Raw genomic sequence first — 21,365 nt, forward strand, 5'->3', positions numbered from 1 at the left:
ATCATCCATATTACAGATTATGCAAGAATCGCAAAAATGACTTCCTGTTGACTTTTTAAGTATACGTTTGACTCGATATTTGATCTAGTTAGAGTGGTGATCAGGGAGAACCCTTTTAGGGGTTTATTGCCCACATAAATACCAACACATAACTACTTTCAATTCGAGATATGACTGAGCCATTAAGGATTTATCTCGAAGTCAAACCGTAGTTACGACGGTTTGATTTTTAGCTATATTACTAAGTAAAACTAAACCACAAACGTTTTAAACAACTTACAGAAGCTTGAGCACGATTTAGGATGATAGGATAAAGCTTGGAAGCTCCAGAGATGATCAAGAGAATGTGTTTTGAGGTGTGGTGAACTTATGCATACAATAGGCCTATTTATAGTACACAACTTGCCTCTAGATCATTACAACACATACTACAAATGAGTATTGATGAATGGCAGGTGTCCTAAGGTGCTATGGGTCGAGTAGGGGACGCCCATACCTCTGGGAAACCCATTCATATATGTTTTACCGCTTTAAACAGCCAACAGCCAACTTTCTGTCGCTGGGCATTGCTTACGGACCGTATGGCTGGGGCCTTGCGGTCCGTAAGCTTGTGGCGGAGACAAGCTTAATCATTCATCCCTTTACAGTCCGTAAGGCAGGACCCTTGCGGTCCGTAAAGGTTGTTTTTAGATCTTTTTAAATCTTTTTGTAATGATTAACAAATCTTGGTATTTAGTAACAAAATCTTTGGTAATTAATAACCTGACCTTTCGCGTTTGAAGGGGTAACTTTGCGATTTGGCCCTTGATTATTTACAACTAAGGGCCTCGTGTTATTTACCCGCATTGTTAAGTCCCCGGTTATCTTGTTAATTATTCGGAAAGCCTTAACTTTCATTGTTGACGCTTTTAACCCTTCTCGTACGAATTTGATCATAACTTTCTCGTTTTAAAACGGAACTTCGCGGAATTTATACAGTATATTCTAGTCAGCGTATTTTACTGTTAGAAAGCCTCGGGTATGTCAAAGGGTCACTCAGAGGTATAATTAAACATGTTGACACAGTTAACCCCTGTAGCTTGTAATCTCTCACTTTCTTCTGCGTTTCGCTTCCGTACGATCCATGATTTATTCGTTTGAAGGTACTAGCATCGTTTAGGGTTGCTATACAGTATACTTACCCTTGTTTGACATTTATAACCCTCGAATTTACATACTTTCAAGGTTTGTCAACATTAGTCCTTTATTTAATATTAAATGCCACGTGTAAACTCAAGACACGTGTCAATACATTATTGGACACAAAATTTCGAGGTGTTACAATACCAGATACCAAGTGTGGGAGCACCTTTGAGGTATCTGAATATCCTTTTTACAGCAATAAGGTTTGACTTTCTAGGGGCTGATTGGGATCTTGCACAGAGACATGTTGCAAACATGATATCTGGTCTAGATGCAGTTAGGTACAATAAAGACCCAATCATACTTCTATATAAGGTCTGATCAACCAAATCATCCTTTTCTTCAGACATGACCAATTTATTGGTTGCAATGGGTGTACTACATGGCTTACAATCATCCATATCAAATTTCTTTAAAAGTTCTTTGGCATATTTGCCTTGATAGATGAAAGTACCATTTTGCAGTTGCCTTACTTGGAGACCAAGAAAGCACTGGAGTTCACCCATTGCACTCATTTCAAACTCAGCTGTCATGAGTTGCCTGAACTCTTCACACATTTTATTACATGTGCTTCCAAAAATGATGTCATCCACATAAATCTGGACAATCATCAAATCCTTTCCTCTCCATTTTAGAAATAGTGTTTTATCAAGCCTGCCTCTGGTGAAACCAATGGAAAGTAAAAAGGTGGACAGAGTTTCATACCAGGCCCTTGGTGCTTGTTTCAAGCCATACAAAGCTTTATTTAGCTTGTAGACATGATCTGGATTAAATGGATCCTCAAAACCTGGAGGTTGACAAACATAAACCTCCTCTTGAATCTTACCATAGAGGAATGCACATTTGATATCCATTTGATACACCTTGATGTTGTGGTTGACAGCAAAGGCCAGAAAGAGTCTGATAGCTTCAAGTCTTGCTACAGGGGCAAATGTTTCATCATAGTCAATGCCCTCTTCTTGTCTGTAACCTTTAACCACAAGCCTGGCTTTGTTCTTGACAACAATGCCCCTTTCATCAGTTTTGTTTTTGAAGACCCACTTTGTGCCAATAGGACTTACATTCTCTGGCAGTGGAACAAGCTCCCATACTTGTTGTCTTCTGAACTGTTGGAGCTCTTCTTGCATGGCTTCTACCCAACTGTTGTCTTTCAGTGCCTCTTGGTACTTGACTGGCTGATGGAGTGATAGAAAACCAGCAAAAAGACAAATGTTTTGGGATTGACTTCTTGTGAGCACCCCTTCATTGATGTTGCCAATAATTTGATCTGGTGGAAGAGATTTCAAGAAGATGATCTCTCCTTGGTATGGAACAATGGCATTGAGTGGTGAGGGCTGCAGATGTGTATCATCTGAGCTAACCACTGCTGGTGACTTTGGTGACCTAGCAGTGGCTTCAAAAGGTGGTGGCATAGGGGGTAAAGGTGTGGACACCTGCTGACTTTAATCCACTGTTTGAGGACTTTTGTCAGCAGTGTTTAATGAGGTGGAAGCAGTGGTTAAAGGGCTACTTTGGTCAACAACTGTTGAGGTAACAGTGGTTGAGCTTTGACAACTGTTTTGAACAACCGATGCTCTCCCTATTGAAGCCGACTTTTGAGGAATGATGATCTCATATCCATAGTCTGGTGATGAATCTTCTGATGGACCTGCACTGTTAGTCTTGACAGTAGTATTTCCAAAAGTGAATTTTTCAAGATCAAACAATTCTGCAGGATTTGCAGGGATTTTTATTGATGATAGTTCATTGAACTTTACATTCAAAGTCTCTTCCACTGCTTTGGTCCGTGTATTAAACACTTTGTAGGCCTTAGCAGTGGTTGAGTATCCCAGGTGGTATCCCATATCAAATTTGGCTGCAAACTTTGAGATAGAATCTTTTAAGTTTAGAATGAAACATGGGCAACCAAAAACTTTGAAATATGAGATTAATGGCTTTATTTTATATAGAATTTCATAAGCAGTCTTTTTGTGCCTAGGGTTGATCAAAACTCTGTTTTGGACATAGCAAGCAGTGTTTACTGCCTCTGCCCAAAAAGTTAATGGCAAACCTGAATCTGTAAGCATGGTTCTGGCAGCCTGAATCAATGTTCTGTTCTTTCTTTCAACAACCCCATTTTGCCTATGTGTTCTAGGGATGCTGTACTGCCTTACAATCCCTTTCTTCACACAGAAGGCATCCAACTCCTTATTTTTGAATTCTGTGCCATTGTCACTCCTGAAGACTTTTACTGGAAGGTCAAATTGCCTTTCAACCTGTGTCACAAAGTCTTGCAAAATGCCTGCAGTCTCATCTTTTGAGTGTAAAAAGAAGGTCCATGTAAACCTAGAGAAGTCATCAACAATAACCAAGCAATATCTCTTCTTTTGAGACTCATGACTTGCACTGGGCCAAACAAATCCATGTGCAGCATTTGCAAACACTGGGTTGTTTTGGACTCTTCAATGGGCTTAAAAGAGCTTTTATGCTGTTTTCCTTTTAAACAGGAAACACAGTGTTCAGGACATGAAAACAATTTTTGTGGTAAGCCTCTCACCAAGCCATTTTTTGAAATTTCATTAATTGTCTTGAGATTTGTGTGTCCAAGTCTTTTGTGCCATAGCTCTGTCTCTTTGTTAGAGGCAGCTGAGAACAGGCAGGCATCAGCTCTGGGATACTCTCTTGACATGTCAACAACATAAACATTGCCACTTCTTTGAGCAACAAGTTTTGTTGTGCCTTTCTTGATTATTACTTCAATCTTACTAACCATTTCTGGTCCAACAATCCTACAACAATCATTTATGAAGAATGAACCAAACCCTTTATAACTCATTTGAGATACACTCAGGAGGTTGAATTTTAGATTGTCAATAAGATTGACATTTTCAAGTTTTACATTTCCAGACTTTACTGTACCAGACCCCAGAACCTTTCCTTTACTATTATTACCAAAGGATATATCACCCCCTCCATGAATTTTGAAATCTTGAAGAAGGGCTTTACATCCTGTCGTGTGCCTGGAGCTTCCACTATCTACATACTAAAGACTATCTAAGCATGCAGAAGCTCCCTGCACATGAAGTAAAAGGATTAGTTCATAAAAGTCTCCAAAGCCAACAGGGCTTTGGATGGGGTCTCAACAGTGTCTGGGATGGATGCAGATGTATGGACAGTGGCTAGCACAGGGGTTTGAACATTTTTGAGAATGTTTTTCTCTAACCACTGTTGGGGGTCTTAACCCATCATCTGTTGATAACCAAAAGGATGCCTGTTCACTTTTGGTTTAGAGGGCTTTTTGTAAGCCTCATAAACGTGTGGAATCCTTTGGTATGATGCTTTATCCTTGCCTTTTCTGAAATGATTGGCTGGAGGTGCATCAGTCACTTGTACATCCCTTTGAACAGATGTTTGGTTTAGCTGTTTTGTGACAGCAGTTTGGACAGGGAAAAATAGTGGTTGTTTCTTGGTGAATTTAACAGATGATGCTGATGAACTTAAGGATGTTTTTGCAGTGTATTCTTTCTTCTTCTCATCAAAGTTTTTGAGATACACACATTCCTTAGTTTTGTGATTATTTTTACTACAGATGGTGCAGCTTTCAGCAGGAACAATGACATTTGTTTTGTTTAGATAATGTGCTTTTAGATGAAAACAATCTTTTGTTAGATGATTCTTCTTTTCACAAAAATCACAAAACAGGTTTTTAATCTTTCCTCTTTTCTTCCTTTTCTCAGATTCCTTTGCAACAGAGTTTTGAACCTCTGTTGGGATATCTTTGATAGGAATGATTCTTGCTTTTGGAGCTTTTACACATTCAGTGGTTGTGAAATCCATTGGTTTGAAATTCTCCAGGATATCACACTCATCAGACCATGTGGGTTTAAATTGGTATTTCTCAATTTCCTCAAAAGTTGAGGATCCCACAGATCTTTCCAGAGTAATTTTGTTACCAAGTTTGTCGGTTATTTTAACCTCTTGGCCATTTTTGTTGGTTGGAATTATCTCAGTTGAACAAGCTTGTTTTCCAGCAGTGTTTTCAAGATCATCATATTTTCTATGTCCAATACCAAACTTAAGATTGCTTTCAAGCTGTTTTGCAAGCATAACCTCATACCCTTTACAAGACTCCACCCATCTTTCACAGGTGATCTGGGTAGACTCCAACTCTGTTTTGCAAACTTGGTATTTTTCTACCATAGCTTAGAGTTGAGTTTTGGTTATGCTCTGCTCTTCTTTTAAACTGCTGATCTCTTTATCTTTTTCAGTCAATTTGTTTCTAAGTTCTTTTAATGACTTTTCAAATTTGACTTCATCAGATAGGACTTTATTCCTAAGGTTTTCATTTACCTCTTTGATGTTAGCAAATGCAATAATACATTTGTCTGAACACAATTTTTCAAGAACATGAGGTGATACCTTAGCAGCAGCCATCATGGCACAGTCACATTGATGATCACTTTCTTCATCAGCTCTAACTTCTTCCTCACTAGCTTTCTTCTTTTCTTCTTCCTTTTTGTCTTCTTTGGACCAGGGGGTAGACAGTGGTTCAAGCAGGGTTTCTGAATTTTCTTCCAGCAGTAGTTCACTAGCAACTGCAGTAACCACTACTTCAGCAACTTCATCCACTGTTTCAGCACTTAGCTGTTCACCTTCAGTTTCAACCCCTTCTGATATTGACTCTAATGCCATCAAACAAAATTCATCATCAAAAGTATCATGAGAAGCATAGAGTGCAAAATTTTCATCACCAAGTTCATCAGGCATGCTGCTCCAATCAACAAAGTCTTGTGTGAAAAAGCTTTGCTGATCTGGTTGTGTCACTGTTGGAGCAGCTTGTTGAGGTGCAGCAGGTTGCACTTGTGCCTGAGTAACAGGGGCTTGAACATACTAAATTTGTGGAACAGTAGTTTGAACATAATGCACAGGCACAGGGGTAGCGGCATAATGAGCAGTGTTAACATGTGTTGCAGGGGTATATTGGGTATAGTGCACAGTGTTTTGTTGTTGTGGTCTAGGGTTTGAACCAGGGTGAGTGATTATGGGACAAGTGGTTTGACTCCTACATTCCCTAGCAAAATGACCTAGCCTATTACACTTGAAACACTTGATTTTTGATTTATCCAACCCCACCCTTAAATTCCCATGAAGTCCTGGGAATTTTCTCCCTGTTCTTTTGTAGAATTTGCTTGTTCTAACACTAAGCAAAGCCAATTGATGCAAGATGTCCATCTCTTCTAAGTCAGTGGGATCAAAATGTTGCAAATCATTCAGCTCAAAGCACAAATTGTCTGACATCTGGTTTTCAGTATTTGCAGTGAAAGCATAATTTGCAGAGTGAGAATCAGAGTTGTTAAAATTACCCGCAACAGTTATGTCAATAAAGTGATCATAACTCTGATCCTTACTGCTACTACCAGATTCTTCCTGACCAAACAGAGCTGTGCTGCCAAATGAATAGTCATCAGCAACTTTACCAGACTCTTGCAACTTCCTTTTCTGGTTTAACTCCCTTTCATAGGTCAGGAGTCTACCATGGAGTTGGGTCAGGGTCAGATCTTTGAACTCAGCTGAATTTCTGGTGACAAAAGCAATTGTGTCCCATTTTTTTGGCAGTGATCTAAGGAACCTGCTATTTTGGGTTGCATTTGGAAATGTAACCTTAACAAGCCTTAGTTCACTGATGAGACAACTGAAACGTTCAAATTGTTGGGTTAGTGATTCCCCTTTGATGTGACAAAATGTATCATACTACTGATTCAGAATTTCCCTGTTGTTTTCGATAACCTCTTCCGTCCCCCCAAATTGTTCCTTCAATGCATCCCATAATTCCTTGGCACTGTTACAGTGTAAAAGCCCAGCATAGATTTCATTGGGCAATGCAGAGGCTATGATGCTAAATGCTTTGGCATCCAGTTCGAACTTCTGAAAATCAGATTCAGTATAATTTTCAGTTGGTTTAGGAACGAACTTTTTGGTGTCCTTAGCACTTGGCACCATAGGAACATGAGGACCGAAAACAACAGACCTCCAACATCCAGTGTTCTGTTGAGCGAGGATGTGACACATCCTTCTCTCCCAGATGTTGTATTCATTTCTTTTAAGCATAGGAGGTTTAAAAAGCGAGCCAATGTTATTCTTATCATCTTGAGACTGTGACGACATCCTGGTTGTTTTACAGGCACTGATTAATCAACTTTATCGGTGATTAAACCTTGCTCTGTTTTTCAACACAACGAACAAAGTATCAGTATCAACAATTTCGAGCTGAACTATTTACGTCAAAATGATTGTTAAATCAAATTTGACTGCCCAAGCTCTGATACCAATTGTTAGGATCTAAGTTTGGATTGATTGTGATTTGTGTTTGAATTTAGATGAACAAATGAAAGAGTAGTGCAGCGGAATTTAAATGGAAGCAAACTTTTCACAATCAAACAGAAGAAATGCTTTCAATCATACATTTTCAACACAGAATCAAATGATTAAATTTATTTTTAAACTCTGATTACAATGCATGTATGATTCGCAAACTCCCCCTCAGCCCGAGCTCAGTGTTTGTTCGTGCAGGAAGAAGATGGTGACAAGAGCAAAACAGAACAGTACAGAATACTGTTCTATTTATAGGCACTTGCAAACCAATGAGCATCTACGCTGACGTCACCATGAAAGTGACATCTAACCTCCTAACAAACTCTAACAACTGACCTGTACAAACACTGCTTAAGCTAACTACTGATGTTACATTTCAATACATAAAACAAACATAAACTGTTGCTGCATCCTTCCACTGCTATGAACCCAGCAGTACTTGTCATGATCAGCAGTGCTTGAACCAGGGCAGTAGATTGAGCAGTAGAGCTTTAGTTCTTCAACAGACTTTGTCTTGATCAGTAGTTGTAGGTCAGCAGTTCGCATGATCAGCAGATAGGAGGTCAGCAGATGTTGAAATCACTTTCAAGGGGAGAGACTTGCAACCAAACAACTGCTTATTCTGGATCCACTGCTCTGATCCAGTTTTGGCTTTCATTATCTGTTCCTTTGACAGGGTCCAATCCCAACACTTTCTGATTTACTTCGGTGATAAACGTGCCGAAACAGATGTAGACTCGATCTGTGGTCTAGAGTTGGTTTAGGAACGCATTGTCCATCGATTAAGACGATCACGAGATGGATTCTGGCATAAACCTGTCACCAACGGACAAACGGGTCGGACTGGGGTGTTTCCCGACCGATCAAAATGTCTGTAAAATGATGAGTAGCTGATTGCCTCAGTCTGGACCGAGACGTCACCATAAATTTCCAACTTAGAAACTTTTTTGACAAACAAGAACAAGGGTCACCCGATCGAACGGCAACCCGATCGGACAACAACCCGATCGGATAGCCACCCTATCAGGTGACACTTGTCCTGAAGCTCTCAAACTCTTAGTAATCAAACAAAAACTTGGAAGTTTGATCGAATGGCCACCCGATCGGACAGCCATCCGGTTGGAATGCCCAGTTCAACAACACTCGGATCGAGTGGTAATCCGATCGGATTACCATTCGATCGGACAAGTCACCCTGGTCCCTTTCATACAAATCACAACCAAACGGATGGCAACCCGATCGGATAGCCATCCGATCGGGCAGCCATTGTCGCTCTACATCACTCGTGTCATCCGACCGGCTGGCCATTCGATCGGACAACCCTTCGACCCGGTGACTGATTTAACACTTCATTCAATCTCAATACGCTGCCCGACTCTTACCCTATTGCAATCTAATCAGGCTAACCCTAAAAGAGCTCCCTTTGATCCAATAACAGTTGCGACTGTTAAACAACCACTGTGAGTATACTCGATCCCCTTTTTACTTTAAACTTTTGGGGTGTAACATGTATTCTATGAAACTTAAACATGAATCTTTGAAACTTATACTCTATCCTATGTGAACATGAAACTTATGATTCTTGATTCTTGACTCTTTGTGCTATGTGACGTTTAATCCAGAGTGTGTAGTTCCGCCTTAACAATAGTAGCGCTATAGGAGATGCACCTCTCCCATTACTCTCGGGGGGTATTGTTAGGAGGATTCTATTTTACCTTGAGTCTTGGGTAAACACTAAAGCATCGGGATACTTGGGCTTCTACTGCGTGGATTGCGACACTAGCACGGCAGAAACTATTTTAATGTTTACACTATGGATATGGGTTATTTTAATCTATTACACTATTATCAAACTTGTATACTCGCCAATACTTTTGTATTGATATTATAATACATGTTGCAGGCTGATAGGATGCTATGGAATGCATGGAATCAAGCTAGGAGATGCTTAGAAACGTCACCTAGTTAACTTAGAACCTTTTGAATAATTTGAACAATATTCGTTATCGTTTATACTTGATATATGTGTTGGTTATGTTTGCTTTTAAACAATGTTATGATAAATTTGATCTAATTTCTATTAAAACAAATAGTGTTATGGAATCTCGTGAGCAATCTTAACGCCTAGTGCTCGCACCCTGATGTTTCCGCCATCGGTTGGGGTGTGACAGATTGGTATCAGAACCATAACTATAGGGAATTAGGATAAGTAGGAATACTTGCCCTAGTCTATAGTTCTAGGAATCTTGACTCTTATTTGTTGTTTAAGACTTATGCATTCTACCGTATCTGCTTCCTAGCAGCACATGCTCCTATTGAACTTACATGCCTTTCCTAAGGCTGATACAATATACACTTTATACTATGAAGACACTGTTACACAGTGTTTATTTTAGCACGAGATTTGCCCACAGGATAGGAGTGACATCCGAACCTTGAAGGGAAATCTCCATATTATTCTAGGTCGGTTTTGTCTGCGGATGAAAGCCGACAACATTTAGGGTACGATGTTGTCAAGATAGAGGTGAAACTCAGATAACTAGTCCAACTCCTTGATGATTTTATGTCTCGCCAAGGTCTCGTAACTGCCAATCAATTGAGTATGCGGAATGACCAAAAGGACAAATATCGTAGGCCTAACATCGATGACGTATTTTTCTAAGTAAGTCAAGACGCGTTACCTCAACTCGAAAGGAGTTCGAATCACTTTGGTTAGTCGTCGTTCCTCTACCCGGAAATAAGCCTATCTTGCTTTTATGTTATCTCGATTTTTCATAAATGTGGTTTTATCTATAAGGTTTTAGACTTGATTCTTCGTTCGTTTTGGTATATTTTTACACAAATCACATGTTGTCCGCAATCTAAAACGTTAATCCTAATCTCATAACCAACTAAATTTATGAGCTTTATTCTATGAGTAATCTATGTGGTAATCTTGAGTGACTATTATGTTTTGAGGTGATGATTGTAGGTATGAAACACTAAGATGACATGGAAGTACGAGACAGAAGTGGCATGTCCGAAGCATGGTGGATACGCCGCTGGTACTTCCTATATATAAGTGCTTCCGACATGTTACCAACTTTCGTACCAAGTGCCATACGAGGTTAGTGTTTGCAGACCAGCGTGGATAGTCTATGTAATCTATGGAAACTTTATTCGCGAAATCTACGGGGAATCTATGTAATCAATGTAGACCCTAAAGCTATGCATGTAATCTATGTGTACTCTAGCAATGTTAATCTACTGTGTCAAACTATTGAGTTAACCTATGGCAATCTATTGAGTTAACCTATATTAATCTATTAAGTAGTCATGTTAAGCTATTGGGTTACTCTATAAGCTAATCTATGTCGATCTATCAAGAAAACTATGAATAAACTATGTGAATCTAATCTATGCGAAGCTATTTGAGAGATCAATGATGATAATGATAATGATGATGAGTAAATTGCTATGTTTGATAATTGGGACACGTAACATGACACCAAGTACGAGGCAAGGCGATGTGTCCAAAGCGTGGTGGATATGCCGCTGGTACTTCCTATATATAAGTGTTTTCGGCACGCTGACCAAACTTCGTGCAACGTGCCATGTGAAGGTCGTGAGTTTTGTGGTGATTCAATCTAGATTCTATAATCTATCGTGTGTGTAATCTATATTGTGAGATCTCGTTAATCTAGACTCATACGATCCTCTTGTTGGATCTTTAGGATGTCTTCGCGAAAGCTATCCGGCACTCTCAGGAAGTCCAGGGAGAAGTCTCAGAAAAAGATGATGTCATTCATGGCCGACCAGATTGCCCGAGTCGTGCCAAAGATCGTCTATGAGCTCCAAGGATCAAACACTCCTCCATCCTCTGTAGACTCCAAGGCTGAGAAGCAGAAGCCTACTAAGTTCAACTACAAACATTTCATCTCTTGCAACCCTAAGCCTTTCACGGGCAGTGATGGGGTGACTGCTATGCTCGAGTGGTTCGACAACATCGAAGTTACCTTCATTAATAGTGAGTGCCCAGATCATTTGAAAACTAGGAGTGCAACTGGAATGTTTCAGGGTAGAGCATTGGAGTGGTGGTCGAATGAGAGAAACATCCGTTCAAATGAAGAAGCCTATACTCTTCCATGGGCTGAGGTGTGAGAACTAATGATGCTTGAGTTCTGCCCTCTTCATGAGCAGTTGAAGCTTGAAGAAGAATTTCGGCATCTAAAGCAAGTTGGTGATGACAACCTGGCATATACTACTCGTTTTAAGTAGTTGAGTCTCATCGTTCCTCACTTGGTTTCGACTCCTAAGCGGATGATAACCAAGTATATCAACGGCCTACAGTCTGTAATGCGTGATTCTATCGAAGCAGCTCAGTTGGAAACTATCGAAGAAGTCTATCGTTTGGCAGCAAGTTTGAACAACAATCGTGTGCGTGATAAGTAGTTTGCTACCCCTGCCCCTTCAAAGTCTCCCAGCAGCCTAGTGGCAGCAAGAACAAGAAACGAAAGTCTCAGGGTACGGGATGCAATGCTATTGTCCCTGCTGCTAACCCTGCTGCAAAACCTGCTCCTGCTACTACTGCTGCTAACCCTGCTGCTCCCGAAGCTAAGAAGCAATACACTGGGCCTCATCCCAAGTGTGCAACTTGCAACTACCATCATCCCGCTACTTCTGCATGTCGTCTGTGCACCAACTGTAATCGCTATGGTCACACTACTCCCTACTGCCGTCAAGCTAACCCTGCACTGCCAGCTCAGCAAGCCCCAGCTCAGGCAACTCTACAAGCATCTCCAGCTCCTCTACAGAATCCTAGGCCAGTCAATGTTGTTCGTGCATGCTACAAGTGTGGAGATACTACTCACCTCCGTAACCAGTGTCCTCAGCTGAACCAGGACCAGCAGCCAGCCGCTCGTGGACGAGCGTGCAACCTTAACGCAAATCAGGCTCGTAATGACAATGACGTTGTCAATGGTATGTTCCTTGTTAATAACCTATATGCTTCAATTCCATTTGATACTGGTGCCGATAAAAGCTTTGTGTCCGTGGAATTTGAGTCTTTGATAAACTGTACACGCTCCAGGTTACCAGAGTCGTTCTCTGTTGACGTCGACAATGGTAAGTCGATTCTTGTGAATTCTATCGTTCGTGATTGTTCCCTGACTCTTAACGATCATGTATTTCCTATTGATCTCATACCCATGCGTTTGGGAAGTTTTGATGTTATCATTGGCATGGACTGGTTGCGAAAGAACCATGCTGAGATTGTTTGTCATGAGAAACTTGTTCGTCTTCCTCTTCCCTCTTGTGATACTTTGATCGTCTATGGAGACCGACCTTCAAAAGGACTAAGGTTAATGTCATGCACACAAGCGAGCAGAAGCTTACGTAAACAGAACCCTGCCTTCTTGGCCCACCTGGTGGAACCAAAAGGCAAGGGGAAGAACATAAGCGACGTTCCAGTGGTGTGTGACTTCACCGATGTCTTTCCTGAAGATCTTCCTGGTCTTCCCCCTCCCAGGTCTGTTGATTTTCGTATTGATCTCGTACCTGGTACAACTCCTGTCGCCAGGGCTCCTTACCGTCTTGCACCTACGGAGATGCAGGAGTTATCTAGTCAACTTCAGGAGCTACTCGATAAGGGTTTTATTCGTCCAAGTACCTCCCTGTGGGGTGCTCCCGTTTTATTTGTCAAGAAGAAGGATGGTTCCTTCCATATGTGTATCGATTATCGTGAACTGAATAAGCTTACCGTGAAGAATCGTTATCCGCTTCCTCGCATTGATGACCTATTTGATCAACTACAAGGCGCGTCCTGTTTCTCGAAGATTGACCTACGTTCTGGATATTATCAACTACGTGTCCTCGAAGATGATATTCCTAAGACTGCATTCCGTACTCGATATGGGCACTACGAGTTCGTAGTTATGCCTTTTGGCTTGACTAACGCACCTGCAGTGTTCATGGACCTCATGAACCGTGTTTGTAAACCCTACTTGGATCGTTTTGTTATAGTATTTATCGATGATATTCTTATTTATTCTAAGTCTAAAGCTGATCATGCTCGCCACCTACGTCTAATGCTTGAACTTTTACGTGGTGAACGTTTGTACGCTAAGTTTTCCAAGTGTGAGTTTTGGATTGACGAAGTGCAATTTTTGGGTCATATTGTTAGTAGACAGGGTATTCATGTTGATCCTTCGAAAATTGAGGCAGTGAAGAATTGGGTACGCCTAAATCCGTGTTTGAGATTCTTTCTTTCCTAGGATTGGCGGGTTATTACCGCCGGTTCATCGCAGATTTTTCGAAAATCGTTGTTCCTCTTACTACGCTAACCCAAAAGGAGAAACCATTTGTTTGGGGTCCCGAGCAAGAGAACTCCTTTCAAACCCTTAAGAATCTCTTGTGTAATGCCCCTGTGTTAACTTTACCTGATGGCAACGACAATTTTGTGGTATATTGTGATGCCTCGAATCGTGGATTGGGCTGTGTGCTCATACAACGGGGCAAGGTTATTACTTATGCCTCTCGTCAGCTCAAGGTACATGAGAAAAACTACACTACTCACGATCTGGAGCTTGGTGTAGTTGTCTTTGCGTTAAAGATATGGCGACACTACCTGTATGGTACGAAGTGTGTGGTCTTCACCGACCATAGGAGCCTTCAGCATATTTTTGACCAAAAAGAGCTGAACATGCGACAGAGACGTTGGGTGGAATTGCTTAACGATTACGACTGCGAAATTCGCTATCATCCTAGCAAGGCGAACGTAGTAGCCAACGCCCTTAGTCGTAAGACCCATTTCAAGGCTATTCGTATCTCTAGTGATCTGCGTGCTTGTATTCGTGAAGCTCAGTTTTCGTCAGCAAATGAAGGAAGTCTAACTATCGAAGTTCATGGCACTAATATAAATCAGCTCGAAACTAAATCTGATGGACTGTAGTATTACCTGAATCGCGTCTGGGTCCCAGATCGCGATAATCTCCGTGAGCTCATTATGACAGAGGCTCACAAATCCTGTTACTTTATCCATCCAGGTGCCGACAAGATGTACCAGGATCTGCGTACAACTTATTGGTGGCCTGGCATGAAGAGGGACATTGCTGTCTATGTGTCTAAGTGCATTACCTGCTCGAAGGTAAAGGCTGAACACCAGCGTCCTTCTGGACTCTTGGAGCAACCTAAGATACCTGTCTGGAAATGGGATAGCATTGCTATGGACTTTATTACCAAGCTACCCCGTACCTCTAAAGGTCATGATAGCATCTGGGTGATTATCGATCGTTTGACCAAATCCGCTCCCTTTCTGCCTCTTGTGAAGATTATAGAGTGAAGAAACTTGCTCGAATCTATACCGATGAGATTATAAGTCGTCATGGCATACCTCTTGACATCATCTCGGATCGTGATGGTCGTTTTACTTCACGTCTCTGGCAAACGTTTCAATCCGCTATGGGTACGCACTTGAATCTTAGCACGACCTTTCATCCTCAGACGGATGGTCAGAGTGAGTGTACTATTCAGACCCTCGAGGATATGCTTCGTTCTTGTGTCATCGACTTTGGTGGTAACTGGGATGTACATTTACCATTGATAGAATTCTCGTACAAAAATAGCTACCATTCCAGTATTCAGATGGCTCCTTTCGAAGCTTTATATGGGCGAAAATGCCGATCTCCTCTCAGCTGGCATGAGGTTGGGGAAAAGCAGTTCACCGGCCCTGAGATTGTTCAAGAGACAACGGATAAGATTCTTCAGATCCGCGATAACTTGATCAAGGCTAGGAGCAGACAAAAGAGCTATGCTGATAATAGGCGGAAGCCTCTGGAATTTGCTATTGGTGACCGTGTTCTACTCAAGGTATCTCCCTGGAAGGGAGTAGTTCGTTTTGGGAAGAAGGGAAAGCTTGCGCCTCGCTATGTGGGTCCTTTCGTGATACTTGAAAGGATTGGCAAGGTAGCATACAAACTCGAATTGCCACAAGAGCTAAACAATGTGCATCCAGTGTTCCACGTATCTAACTTACGGAGATGCCTAGCCGACAAAGGACTGCAGGTTCCTCTTGAAGACTTGCAGATAAATGAAGCTGTTCAATTTGTGGAGAAACCGGTCGAAATCATGGATCAAACTGTCAAGCGTCTTAGGCGCAGCAAAATTCCCATTGTTAAGGTTCGATGGGAAGGAACGCGTGGTGCCGAATTCACTTGGGAGCTGAAAAGTGATATGAAGGCCAAGTATCTGCACCTCTTCGAGCAGTATTCTTCTAAGATTTCGGGGACGAAATCCCCTAAAGGAGGGGAGACTGTAACGCCCAACGTCCCTGAACTTTAGACACTTGGCAAGAACAGTCCCTAAACTTCTAATCAATTTTAGCCCCTGTGGTTTTATGGAGTTGATGTTTTGATACTTTTGGGTGTGAAAATTGTTGATACTATGATGCTTGACTCTTTATTCTAGATGCTTGATTGTGACACTTAAACTATGAGACTTGATACTTAGCCTAGATACTTGACCCTTGATGCTTAATCTAGACACTTGATTCCTGATACTATGGAAACTAGATTCTTATTGTTGATTCTTGATACTTAGAGTTTTGATTCTTGATGCTTGAGAAACTATGACTCTTGACCCTTAAAACTTATTTGGTGCTTGACTCCTTAGACTCGTGAAACTTGATTCTTGATTAAACGAGAGACTGGAGCCTTGTCACTGGCGGAATCTATGAAACTTGGAAACTTCTGGTTTGTGATGTAATCTAGATACTTTACCTAAACTATGCATAACGCAATGCCTAACCTAACGCGTAAATCGAATCAAAATCGGGAACGCGGAAAGACGGATTGGTCAGAGTGGCCGTCCGATCGGATGACCATCCGATCGGATGACCATCCGATCGGATGACCACCCAAGCCGAACCACGCTTTCCCTTCCTTTCTCCTTCACCTATAAATTGGCCTGTCACATCACCTTTCAGTGATGTGACAGCTCTGCTCGACCAAGAACACGCGCGCACGCTATTTGTTCATTTTCTCATCAATTTCGGTACGTTTCAAGCTAGATCTTTGTACTTTCTCACTCTACACATCATTCTCCACGTGATTCCCGCTTGAAATCACACTTTTCACCAAGAAATCTCTTAGATTTGAGTTCTTGAGGGTGATGTCATCATGACGGTTTGTACAAACTGCCATGTGATGTCATTCTAAGCAAGATTCAACTTGAATCTAAGGTATTTCATATGTTTTTACATTAAATCTAAACCAAACCTATACTTTCCATATAAAACTGGGATTATTCTTCATCTTTTCGTCTAACTTTCTGATTTACTTCGGTGATAAACGTGCCAGAACGGACTGTAGACTCGATCGGTGGTCTAGAGTTGGTTTAGGAACGGATTGTCCACCGATTAAGACGATCACGAGATGGATTCTGGCATAAACCTGTCACTAACGGACAAACGGGTCGGACTGGGGTGATTCCCGACCGATCAGAATGTCTGTAAAATGTTGAGTAGCTGATTGCCTCAGTCTGGACTGAGACGTCACCATAAATTTCCAACTTAGAAACTTTTTTGACAAACAAGAAAAAGGGTCACCCGATCGAACGGCAACCCGATCGGACAATAAACCGATCGGATAGCCACCCTATCAGGTGACACTTATCCTGAAGCTCTCAAACTCTTAGTAATCAAACAAAAACTTGGAATTTTGATCGAATGGCCACCCAATCGGACATCCATCCGGTTGGAATGCCCAGTTCAACAACACTCGGATCGAGTGGTAATCCGATCGGACAAGTCACCCTGGTCCCTTTCATACAAATCACAACCGAACGGATGGCAACCCGATCGGATAGCCATCCGATCGGGCAGCCATTGTCGCTCTACATCACTCGTGTCATCCGACCGGCCGGCCATCCGATCGGACAGCCCTTCGACCCGGTGACTGATTTAACACTTCATTCAATCTCAATACGCTGCCCGACTCTTACCCTATTGCAATCTAATCAGGCTAACCCTAAAAGAGCTCCCTTTGATCCAATAACAGTTGCGACTGTTAAACAACCACTGTGTGTATACTTGATCCCCTTTTTACTTTAAACTTTTGGGGTGTAACATGTATTCTATGAAACTTAAACATGAATCTTTGAAACTTGTACTCTATCCTATGTGAACATGAAACTTATGATTCTTGATTCTTGACTCTTTGTGCTATGTGACGTTTAATCCAGAGTGTGTAGTTCCTCGTTAACAATAGTAGCGCTATATGAGATGCACCTCTCCCATTACTCTCGGGGGGTATTGTTAGGAGGATTCTATTTTACCTTGAGTCTTGGGTAAACACTAAAGCATCGGGATACTTGGGCTTCCACTACGTGGACTACGACACTAGCACGGCAGAAACTATTTTAATGTTTACACTATGGATATGAGTTGTTTTAATCTATTACACTATTATCAAACTTGTATACTCGCCAATACTTTTGTATTGATATTTTAATACATGTTGCAGGCTGATAGGATGCTATGGAATGCATGGGATCAAGCTAGGAGATGCTTAGAAACGTCACCTAGTTTACTTAGAACCTTTTGAATAATTTGAACAATATTCGTTATGGTTTGTACTTGATAAATGTGTTGGTTATGTTTGCTTTTAAACAATGTTATGATAAATTTTATCTAATTTCTATTAAAACAAATATTGTTATAGAATCTCGTGAGCAATCTGAAAGCCTAGTGCTCGCACCCCGATGTTTCTGCCATCGGTTGGGGTGTGACAATAATTAGATATCTACATAGAGTAGTTGAGATTGACTGTTAAGGTTGCATCGGATCCAATTGCTATACACTGTGCTGGATGTGGGATTGAACCACCAATAAACCAAGAGGTTGTTGGTGTGTAGTGGCTCAATCATTGTTTGACAGTAGTCATAATTTATTGGAGAGAGGGTAAATGAAAAGTTGTGTGAGTTGTGAGATGCCATATCTGTGGTGGTGAAGCAGGTAAATATACCATAAGAGATATGCTAACTTTTGTATGAAAACTGTAACTTTCAGGTGAAGTGGTAAGAAAAAGTTATAACTTTCATGTGGAGCAGTAAGTGAAAGTTTGTGAACTTTCATTTCAAAGAGTGAGCGAAAGTTTTGTAGACTTTCTTGTGATGAGTAAGCGAAAGTTGTGACTTTCTTTTAGCTTTAAACTTTCATGTGACAAGAACCGAATTTGTACTTTTGTGTAAAGGGTAAGCAAAACTTGAGAAAGTCGCTTTGCTTGTAACCTTTGAGTAATAGAATGCAATAAAGTAGTAACTTCCACACGAAATTGTAAGGAAAACTAGTGTTTAAATTTATTTTGGCAACGGTGATGACTATTGAAGTTCGATGCTACAACGACAGGTAACAATGATGGTGATGCCACAATTGTGAGTGCTAACAAAGATTTCAGCTGTGTTGCAATAAACAAGCAGTGACTTCAGTGGTGGCGTTAATGGTAAAAGCAGTGGTAGTCCAATTGTGATGAAGCAGCAGTTGTATATGGCTATTGACTTGATGTGATTAGTTCAATAGTAATTGGTGGCATTATCTAGTCGTTTTTCTTTGGTTCTGCTACCAAGATAAACCAAGAGTGTGTGTCATTGTGAGTAGTTTAACTAAATTAACCCTAAATTACGCACTAAGTAATACTCTAGACTCTCAAAAAACTAAATACCGATGACATGCAAGTGAACCTATCGACCTAGTAAAGCTAAAGCAAGTCCTGATATCGAACCCACGAGACTCCTATTGGAAATGTGAACTAGACTCTATTACTCACCTACACTTACTTGATTTTAATTGTTTTCATGTTTGAGGGGGGGGGGGGTTTCTAACAATTCTAATGCAATGAATTAAGATTAACTAACGCAAACTTAGACATGAACTATTACTGTAGACGAGATCAGATGATAGTAAAAGCACTACCTAGGTCAGAATCCTAGACGTGAATGACAAGCTCTCTCTCGGAATTGGAACTATTGTGGAACCGGGATATAAATATACTAAACTCAAAAGATGATCTAGGGATCATCGACCCTTCTCAAGGCGTCGCCTGACCGATCCTAAAAGTTGTTAAGTAGACCGATTATGTGGATTCCCTCACGGGCTTTCCAACTCTAATAATGAAGTACTTGCTAGACAATCCACCTCACAACGTGAATGTCTCAATACGCGAAGATGTGCAAGGGTTAACTATAGGAATCGTGATCAAACTCGATAGGTAAGGAATGGCATGCAAAATAGGGAAATCTTCTCACAAAGGCTTTACACATAGAAACCTAACAATCAAGACAAACAATCTCTCACCTCACGGCTATTAAGATTGGTTGAATAACTAGACCTACTCAATTCACAATTATCACTCCTATGGGTTACTACGTCTAGCAAACCACTTAACAATCGAAGACACATGATAAACGATCTAGCATTCACCTAAAACTGGAAGACATTCAACAAAGCACATGTGGAGTAAGAATCATACATTAAACAAGTTTAAATATGCATACACATAAGATTAGGAAAAACCAAGTCTTTTACTTCAAAATTTAACCACAAACATTGTTTCAAAAACAGAGAAATCACATGTCAAACAATAGTATTCATCACGACCTAGGGAGTTTATAAGTTTAGCCAAAAATTATCATGAAAACATAAAAATTCATCAAATTAGATTTAACAAACATGATGGATAAACAAACAAGATACATGAGATAGATAAGAAACTGAATGATAACACCCGAGAAATATTGATCAAAACACTTTGAATCTTCAATCTGATGCTTATATCTCCTTGAAATCGCCTATATCAGCTCCTCCTTCGTCCCAAGTGTGGATAATGATGATTAAAAGTTGTTTAAGGTTATAATATATCGAGTCTGGGCCCAAAACGATTTTTCTGCGTCTTTTAGGCCCGTCATGTCGCGCGACGGGCTTTCCCTTCTGGTGTCGTGTAACGCGATAACACATATTCACATGGTGATTTTATATTCCCTCACGTCACGCGAAGGACTTGTCTCCACCCTGTCGCGCGAGGCGACAAGGGACGTTTTCAGCATTTTTCTCCCGTTCAATCTCATGCTTAACCGCAACACGTCCAGAAGCTTGTTTTTCTTCGTTTTTGCCCATTTTCACTTCTTGCCAATGGTGAAGCTTGACTCAAATGACGGAGGGTCGAAAACGTATATACCGGGGGGTCGAAAACGTATATACCCAAAAATTTCTGTGCGAAAACTACATATATAACACTACTGAGCGAAAAGTTCGGGGGGTCGGGCGCCCCTCTCCTCCCCTTCTATACTTCACCCCTGCTTCTTGCTTTCCTCCGGACCCTTGCAAAACTAAGTGTCTTACAAAATCCTAATTAAAACCACATAAAACAACTCGAAAACTGTACAAACTATACATGGAATAAGATGTATTTTGCAATACATCAACTTCTATATCAACTAGTTGAATTGGAAGTTTGGACAATTAAAAACATTCTACCCTTAACTACTTACCAAAAACTTTTTGTCGATTTCAAATTTTCAATAAACCATAACATACAAACCTCACAAAATAAGACCTTTATCTTGTATACTCATCAAATCACTTCCATCAATGTCACACAACACAACATGATTTGTAGTAAATTAGTGTTTATCCCCCGCGTTGCTAGGCGTAGGTCGTAAAACTATGCTAGGTAGTAAGCAAACGATCAAAACTGGGAAAATCGTAAAAAACGCGAATTTATACTGCCATGTGATGTCAAACATAGGAAAAGATAAAACCGAACTTATGCCGTGAGCTGGCTTAAAACATAGACAAACTCAAA

This window comes from Helianthus annuus, chromosome 9, assembly GCF_002127325.2.
Source record: "Helianthus annuus cultivar XRQ/B chromosome 9, HanXRQr2.0-SUNRISE, whole genome shotgun sequence".
Lineage (NCBI taxonomy): Eukaryota > Viridiplantae > Streptophyta > Magnoliopsida > Asterales > Asteraceae > Helianthus > Helianthus annuus.